The sequence below is a fragment of the Cupressus sempervirens genome, chromosome 4 (genome assembly GCF_028749045.1).
Source record: "Cupressus sempervirens isolate cs-2001-9-10 chromosome 4, ASM2874904v1, whole genome shotgun sequence".
NCBI classification, from domain to species: domain Eukaryota; kingdom Viridiplantae; phylum Streptophyta; class Pinopsida; order Cupressales; family Cupressaceae; genus Cupressus; species Cupressus sempervirens.
Genome location: NC_143121.1, coordinates 903,598,023 through 903,606,552, shown reverse-complemented (window position 1 = coordinate 903,606,552; position 8,530 = coordinate 903,598,023). Strand labels below are relative to the sequence as shown.

General features: G+C 32.8%; 1 long non-coding RNA gene across 1 annotated transcript; it reads left to right on the top strand.

The window, feature by feature from the left end:
• Positions 1–1,416: 1,416 nt before the first annotated feature.
• Positions 1,417–6,361, top strand: LOC149564302 (uncharacterized). The gene is made up of 3 exons (XR_016363597.1): positions 1,417–1,430; positions 3,755–3,855; positions 6,327–6,361. It is a non-coding gene; the product is annotated as an uncharacterized LOC149564302 (long non-coding RNA).
• The last annotated feature ends 2,169 nt before the right edge of the window (positions 6,362–8,530 follow it).

The following is an 8,530-nucleotide window of genomic DNA, read 5'->3' as shown; positions in this document are numbered from 1 at the left end:
TTCAAACTGTGCACACATCTTGTCTATGCATGTTTTAAATTGAGTCTGGTGGGATTTATCTTTTCACCAGCTGCCTGGATTTGCATTGAAAATTGCAGTTAAACAGTTGATGTGCCTGGTCTAAGCTTCATATCATAGCTTCTGAAATTCTCATCACATATTTCGCTTGCAAAATGCAGTACTCTTCATGGATCAAGGATTATATGTGCAACCAACACTCCCTAGTTTTGGTTTGGTTGAATGATTGTCTTCGTGTCCTCCATACTTGATGCCCATGAGATGGCCAATGCCTTGAAATATTCGGTCAAACAATTGGAACATTGTCTATGTTTCCCAGTTTTGCATATGTCTATTGTGGTATTTTATCAAACCTGTCATAAACATTCTAAACACCATCTCAACGAACATGTTTTCTGCATGTCGCACCACTACTGCATTTTATGACATCTCATGACAAGTTTCCTTGACTCGACTTGAAGTGGAAAGAGTGTTTGATTCAAAATGGCTATCTGCCACTATGAACACAACTTTCACATTTGGCATTTCAAAGATAGATATACAACTTTGAAGTTCGGGTTTAGATTAGGGAAGAAAATTTTAAATGTGGTTTGGATCCAAAATCAAACCTCTTCACTTTAACCTTTAAAAAAGTTTTAGTGCGTAGAAAGAGAGTATTTTTAGTACGTAGAGAGAGAAAGTGAAGCTAAGCGACAGTTTGAGTACATAGTAAGAGAGAGGGGCTCTTATTATGTAGAGAGAGAAAAGTATGTGGAGAGAGAATAGTACGTAGTGAGAGAGGGGTTTGAGTATGTAGTGAGAGAGAAAAACTCATTTCACACTTTGTTCTCGCTTAGATTAAAACTTTGTTCTCAAGGTAACAAATTTTTTTTTTCATTTATCTTATTATTAAATTATGACAGGTCTTGATGAGCGAGGATAAGTTTTTTTGATTATAGGGACTATTTGAACGCATTCCAATGGTTGTGAATGAATGAAATATACTCTTAGTTATAAAAAATAATCAATGATGTGATGCCACAACAACTGTGCAAGTATGAGAACCCTTTTTGCATGACGATTGGTCTCACTTTTTATTTGGACTATTTTGGACAACTTAGAAAAATAACATGCTAATGTGGCATCATAATTGATGATCTGGACTTGAAACCTTAGTTTTAAGCAGATGACTTGCCAAGTATATCATTGTAAAAAATTAGGATTTTTAATTTTTTTTTAATAGAATTTTAATAAGATGAAATTAAGATGCTTAAGTAGTGAGTACTCTCCCCTATAGGAGATGTATTTACAATTGAGGTCTTTGGAAAAATAGCAGTGGCCAAAAAATTCTATAATTTAGCCGATACCTAGGCCCGTCACATCGTCCCTATGACCAGTCCGATGGAGGAGCTCCGACCCATGAACTACTTGAGGTAGGGTTTTATTTTACAATACTCACATTTACATTTACAAGAGCATGGCGATTTACAGGGAAGGAACTGTCTAACTATTCCATTGTCATTGGTTTTCCAATTTGTCCTTGGTGAATCTAATAGCTTGAGCGCATTAAGATAAAAGACAGTAGGAATGTAGGTGTGTTTCTTTCCTCGAAACTTGCATGCTTCTCTTTGTATTTACATTCTGTGTATTTGGATTTTTCCTCTGTTTATTATGTTGTTATTCATCAAATCAGTTCAATTTGTTTCAGAGCATCGTATTTTTATGTGGGTATTTTTCACTTATACGATTTGAGGTACGATTTTGCGGATTCTATGTTTGGAAGATTTGGCAAGGAGAATTTTGTGCACAAATTTGGAAAGACTTTATTATTGTTGCAAAATTATGGTGTAAGCAATTGATCTATGCCTTTTAACTTTTATTTGGTCAAAGATTCAGAAATATTATGTGATTTTTTACTGAAAATTTAACCGCATCCTTTTGTCTGAGATCTTTTTCTGTAAAAATATGAAATCTTTAATGATTTTTGGTCCTTAGGGCTCTTTTTATGCTTTAATGTATGGTGAGTTAGATATACTATTTGTAGTGAGAGGGTTACAAAAGACTAGTGGTGGTTCTTGAGAATCTGAGATATTAAAATGTCTTGCCTGGCCCTAATTTTGGCCATGCTGTTCGGATCTCCTTATACCCACCACTGTTTCATGGTTAACTTCGAGTTTTATGTAACCATATATCTGTATATTTTGTTATCTTTACTGGATCTATTTTTCCCATTTTCTTTTTGCCCTTCAATTTGACAAAAACTTGCGATCAACTAAAATATGGGGGATTAAACATACCATCAAGCTTAAACTCGGAAGTTGAATTTTTCAAAGTAGGGGCATTCTCAGCAGGGCTTGAAATTGTGCTGCTTTACACGGTCCAATGGTACCGATAGATTCTATAACACGCTGATTAAAAGGTTCCAAGTCAATGTATAATTTAGTGATTAAGTTGTATAACTGATGATAAAAACCTTTATATTTGATGACAATTAGAATTTGAAGGAATTGAGTAACACTTGGTTTTGTCTTTTCAATGAATTAGTAGATAAGCTTGCCTTTGTTTAACTTTTGAAAGCACGCATTATATATCTTATCTTTTTGCCTTTTTGATGTTTGAATCAACACTTTTTTGCTGGCCCAAACCAGTGGAAACCACTATTTGTGCACTACCTTCCTTCTATCGTGAACAATAGGAGTTAATTTTACTTAGATACTGACATTTAACTTTAATTAGATAGCCACATGGGGAATTTAAGGTGTACTTGGATATTTGAACATCATTATGAAATATTGGAAATATTGTTGAGTACATAAACAAAACTACTAATTGTATCTTTGTGTAGAACAAGTACACTGATAAGTTCAATATTTTGTAGTTCTGGTTTTTTCAACATGAGTATGAAATTGTCCATGTTTAAATGGCTGAAGCATATCATTTAATTTAAACATTTATCTTCTATGATGTAAGAGGATCTAGGTTAGTTCTAAACCTTTACATCATTTCCATTAATAGACATTGTAGCAGAAGATAAGTTTAGGGACATGCAACTATTTTGACTGAATATCAATAAAAACTATTTCATAGCTCTGAAAAATGTTGTTCAACAGTTAAAACATGGTACCAGTGGGGGTACTTGGAAGTGGAGGCAATTATTTCCCAAGCAAGAGCCTCAACAAAATATTGTCTTGATTTGCAAGGAAAACCAAATTGTTTAAATAAATTGACAAATTCTCTTGGAAACCTAAATCTTAGCATGTGGACAACACAGAGCCAAAATCTTAGCACGTGGACAACAGAGAATAGTGAAAGTAAATGTATTTATTAAAAAACGAAAGGAAATGTTTTGTTAAAAATAATGTTTATTATAGTAGCTGGGCATTTAATGCACAGTCCAGACCTTTCTACTTGCTTCTTGGAGCTTCTCTCTTTGTGCAAAATGTGAATTTAAAATTATGTAGAAATCTCTAGAGTGCTTCCTTTCTTGAAGCTTCTCAAGAACCCTCTAGAAATATGTATGAGCTCTATAAATAGAGCATTCCTCTCAGCTGTAATAACATGAAGAAACTTTATAGCTCTTTGATATATTTGAGTCTTGTTTTTTGCTGCTCTGTTTTTTAAGCTCTGTTTTCATTCTTTATGTTGCTGTTTTAATTCATCATGGTATCAGAGCATTTTCAGTTCTTTGGGCTGTGAATATATGATGCTTTTGGAATGAATATATGTGTTTTTCTTGTGTGAATCTTTACATTTGCAGGCTGTAACTAAGGAGTGAACAACAGTTTGGTTTGGGACAAAAAAACTACATCAAAGGAAGGATATTGCAGCAAAAGACAAGGTTTTTTCTTCAACAAATTGGTGAGATTTTTTCAGTTTCAAGCTTGGGTGTTCAAGTTTTTAAATATCTTTCATTCTCATCCAAAAAAGGAGAGAATTTAACAATGGAATCACTTGGTGTGACTTTGCCTACAGTTAAATTAAATGGAAAAAATTATTATGATTGGGTATCTCATGTTGAAATCACTCTAACCCTTCAAAATTGTTATGATATTGTGACTGGTAGTGAACAAAGGCCTACGAATCCAGGAAATGATCAAGATAATTGGGATAAAAGGGACAAGAGGGCAGCAACACTAATTAAGCTTACACTTTCAGAAGAAGTTTTTCCAGAAGTTCGTAATGAGAGAAGTGGAGTCAAAGTTTGGGAGATTTTGAAAGATTTATATCAAAATTCAGGTGACGTATGGATCTTATCTCTCACAACTGAATTATACAATTTGAAATTATCAAGCTCACAAGAGATAGTCCCACATTTAAGTAAGTTAAAGGAAAAGAAAAATGAGCTTGCTTCTCTTGGAAAAGATATAGATGATAAAGATTTTGTGCAAATTATATTACAAAGTCTTCCAGGATCTTATCAATCATTTATAAGGGGTTTAGATACTGCAGATAAATTAAAAAGTATTAAATCAGAAGAATTGTGTGGTAAGTTGGTTCAAGAAGAGAAAAGAAAAAATAAAGAAAAAGAATCGTTTGATGGTGAATCTCAAGCATTTGTAATGAAAGGAAAACAATATTATAAGAAGTCACAAGAAAATGAATCTAAAGAAAGAAATTGGAAGAATGAAAATAAGAGTATTTCATATATAGATCATAATAGAAGTAAATGGAAATGTCATTATTGTGGTAAAATGGGTCATAAGGCAAATGAATGTTTCAAGAAGAAAAGAGATGTAGAAAAGAAAGTAAATAATTATCCAAAATTAGGAGATTCTAAAAGAAATGCATTTTGTGTTGCACTTCAAGAAAATAATACTTTCAAAGAAGATTGAGTTATTGATTCTGGTGCTACACAACACATGTCTCATAATGAGAATCAATTTGAATCAATAAGTGAAAATAATATAGAGAAAATATATTTGGGGGATAATAGTGCTTTAGAAGTTAAAGGGACTGGTAATGTCAAAGTTGATAATGGTTTGTTCAAAAATGTGAAATTAGTCCCTGAATTAAAAACAAATATGCTTTCAGTATCTCAAATTGCAAGTCAAGGACATAAAATAGAATTCTACAATGATAAGTGCTTAATCAAGGATGTCAATGATAATTATAGAGTCATTGCAATTGGTAAAATGGAGAATGGATTATATAAATTTCAAGAATTTACTTCTAAATGTGGAGATAAACATATGTGTGCTATTGCCCAATATGATGATATGAGTAGGTTATGGCATGAGCATTTGGGGCACATCAATTTTCAAAGTCTCAAGCTTATGGAGAAATTACAAATGGTTCATGGGCTGCCAAAGATATCATTAAGCCCTAAGGTGTGTGAAGGATGTGCAATGGGAAAACAACATGTGGAAAGTTTCCCTCAAGGTAAATCATGGAGAGCTAAAACTCCTCTACATTTAGTCCATAGTGATGTAATGGGTCCTTTCAAAATATCATCAATTGGAGGATCAAGGTATGCCCTCACTTTTATAGATGATTATAGTAGAAGAATTTGGGTGTATTTTCTACAAAAGAAAGATGAAGTGTTTCAAAAGTTTAAAGAGTTTAAAGCTTTGACTGAAAAACAAAGTGGAAAGTACTTAAAGATACTAAGAACTGATAGAGGGACTAAATACATGAATAAAGCTCTTTTAGATTTTTGTAAAAAACATGGCATTAAAAAGGAATCAACTGTCTCTTATTCACCCCAAAAAAATGGTGTTGCTGAAAGGAAAAATAGAACTATAATAGAAATGGCTAGGTGTATGCTTCATTCTAGAAATCTAGAAGCTAAATTTTGGGCTGAAGCAGTTCATACTGCCGTATATATCTTGAATAGAACACCTACTAAGGCAGTTTTGAACATAACACCAGAAGAGGCATGGAGTGGAAGAAAGCCTACAGTATCTCATTTTAGAATTTTTGGTTGTAAAGCATATGCTCACATTCCTGATGAAAGGAGGAGCAAACTTGAAAGGAAAAGTGAGAAGTGCATAATGGTTGGATATAGTGAGGAATCGAAAGGATATAGGTTATACAATCCTAGAACTAATGAAATCTATATTAAAAGAAATGTATGGTTTGATGAAGATGTTAAGAATAATAATTCTCCAACATTATCTTTCTTTCCAATTTTGATTAATGAAGAAAATTCTACTTCTACCAATAGTCAAAGTCAAGGTGTACAAACCACTACATGGGATGAGACTCAAGTTGAAGAATCAAGTGAAAGTGATAATGAAAATCCAAAGAAATTTAGAAGCATCAAAGAAATTTATCAAGAAGGTCCTAGATATATATTTGCTAACTATGCTCTTATGACTAAGGTGATGCAGGTTGACACTCCAAACACATATGAAGAAGCAAAAGGAAAAGAAGAATGGGAAGCAGCTATGCAAGAAGAATACAATTCTTTGGTGAAGAATGGAACATGGGAACTAACAACACTTCCAGAAGGCAAAAATGTGGTTGGTTGCAAGTGGACCTATAGAACCAAATTCACATCAGATGGAGCTATTGAAAAATACAAAGCAAGGTTAGTGGCTAAAGGTTTCTCACAAGAAGAAGGTATAGACTATACTGAAACCTTTGCTCCAGTAGCTAAGATGATTTCCATTCGTACAATAGTTGCTTTAGCTACAAAGTTTGGTTGGAAATTTTTTCAAATGGATGTAAAAAGTGCATTTTTGCATGGTGACTTAAAAGAAGAAATTTATATGCAACAACCACCAGGATTTATTAAGTATGGAGAAGAGAATTTGGTGTGTAGATTAAGAAAATCACTCTATGGTCTCAAACAAGCACCAAGGGAATGGTACTCAAAAATTAATAAGTACTTCCTAGAAGTTGGATTTAAAAGAAGTAATGCTAATCCAGATGTGTATGTAAAATATTGTGATAATAAGGTTGTTATCATTGTATTGTATGTGGATGACTTGATTATTACAGGAGATCACACACATGATATTGAGATAACTAAAAATCAACTCAAACAAGCTTTCGAAATAACTGACTTAGGACTAATGCACTATTTTTTAGGTATGCAAGTATGGCAAGAAGAAGGAAGAATCATGCTCTCTCAAACTAAATATGCTCTTGATGTACTTAAAAAATTCAATATGAGTGATTGTAAACCATGTAATACACAATGTGAAATAAGAGTAAAGTTAGGTGCTAACTCTACTCAAAAGAAAGTGGATGGAAAATTATATAGGCAGCTTGTTGAAAATCTTTTGTATCTTACTATAACTAGACCAGATATTGCATATGCAATTGGTATTGTATCGAGATACATGGCAGATCCACACATTGAACATTGGAAAGCGGCTAAAAGAATATTAAGATATATTAAGGGTACTTACCAGCTTGGCATTGAATACAAATATGGAGGAGAACCTACTTTAGTTGGATATACGAATTCTGATTATGCAAGTGACATTGATGATAGAAAGTCAACTTCAGGATATATCTTCCATCTTGGATCGGGACCGATTTCGTGGAGTAGCAAGAAGCAATCAACAGTGTCACTCTCATCTACAGAAGCTGAATATATTGGTTTATCAAAGACATCTCAAGAAGCATTATGGCTTAGGAGGTTACTTGAAGAATTGCATCATCCACAAGACTCTCCAACAACAATATTTTGTGATAATCAAAGTACTGTTAAGCTAGCAAAAAATCCGGTATATCATGCAAGGTCCAAGCATATAGAAGTGCATCATCATTTTGTTCGAGATCTAATTGAAAGACAAGAGGTGGAGCTTCAATTTTGCGGAACAGAAGATCAACTTGCTGATATATTTACAAAAGCATTGTCTATTGTAAAATTTACGAAATTTAGAGATCTATTGCAGCTCAAAGATGTTTCTACTCTCTCCAAATAAACATTATGGGGGGGTGTTAAAAATAATGTTTATTATAGTAGCTGGGCATTTAATGCATAGTCCAGAACTTTCTACTTGCTTCTTGGAGCTTCTCTCTTTGTGCAAAATGTGAATTTAAAATTATGTAGAAATCTCTAGAGTGCTTCCTTTCTTGAAGCTTCTCAAGAACCCTCTAGAAATATGTATGAGCTCTATAAATAGAGCATTCCTCTCAGCTGTAATAACATGAAGAAACTTTATAGCTCTTTGATATATTTGAGTCTTGTTTTTTGCTGCTCTGTTTTTTAAGCTCTGTTTTCATTCTTTGTGCTGCTATTTTAATTCATCATGTTTCATCTGTAAAAACCACAGAAACCTCATGTAGGCATAGTCTTATTTTACAATGTGTTTAGATTGTAAATTATTTTTGTCATGAGAATCAATGTACCAAACTATTCAAGAAGTTTACACCTCATTGCATGGAATACACATTCTCCAATTTTTGTTCCTCCATAAAAATTGCATGTTTGGAGTATTGCAATAATAGACACGTAACATTTTTTTAAAATTACAATTGCCCGCAAAAATAACATGAGCCAATAGAATAAAACTTATATATATATATATATATATATATATATATATATATATATATATATATATATATATATATATAT